Raw genomic sequence first — 755 nt, 5'->3', positions numbered from 1 at the left:
GCCGCCTAATTTTAAATGCATAGATTTTCCTAAATATGTATGGTAAAATCTAAATACACGTATAACTACTGGCTATCCAGCCCTGTGCCGCATTCTAGTTTAGGTGTGATCACACCATGCACAACTGGTGTGACACAGATACCTGTTTCCAGGGTATGTGCAACCCCGCTACACTCTCCCCCATTAAGATTGATAACATTTACAGTTCCAATCGATTATTGCCTCAACGAGGCTTGCGTGTCCGTTATCCACTGCGTTGGAACGACACGACTTCCGTGCTCAATGGGCCCTGTGTCAATGACACAGAAGTCTCTAGGTCTCGCTGATTCCGACAGCGCTCACGGGCAGAGCCCAGCTTCATCTCCCACACACGGTGCCATGTCGGACCGTGTCTCCGCGGTATCGAGGGATGTAAGTTCTAGGCTCAATGAGCCCGGGCGTCCCGCGCCGCGCATGCTAACAGTGACGAGTGACCTCGTTGGGGATGTGGAGGTGGTCGACTACGAGTCTGACACTCCTTTTCTCGGATGAAATGACGAAGAAGGGGAGCCGCACCAGCTGCGTGAGACGAGTCCTGCTCGCGTCTTGCGGACCCCGTGTCCGTTTCTTGACTTCTCGTCACCTGTGGAACGTGTTGTAATCACCAATGACCTCGATGAGGCACATAAGCGGCAGCTGGAAGCTGCCCGTAAGGCGGCTCTGATGCTGCCCATCCACGGTCGGTCATTGACCCTCGTGTTGAATATGGCTTCCGC

The sequence above is a fragment of the Plasmopara halstedii genome, assembly GCF_900000015.1.
Source record: "Plasmopara halstedii genome assembly, contig: Scaffold_2904, whole genome shotgun sequence".
NCBI lineage: Eukaryota > Oomycota > Peronosporomycetes > Peronosporales > Peronosporaceae > Plasmopara > Plasmopara halstedii.
This window is presented reverse-complemented; position numbering follows the sequence as displayed.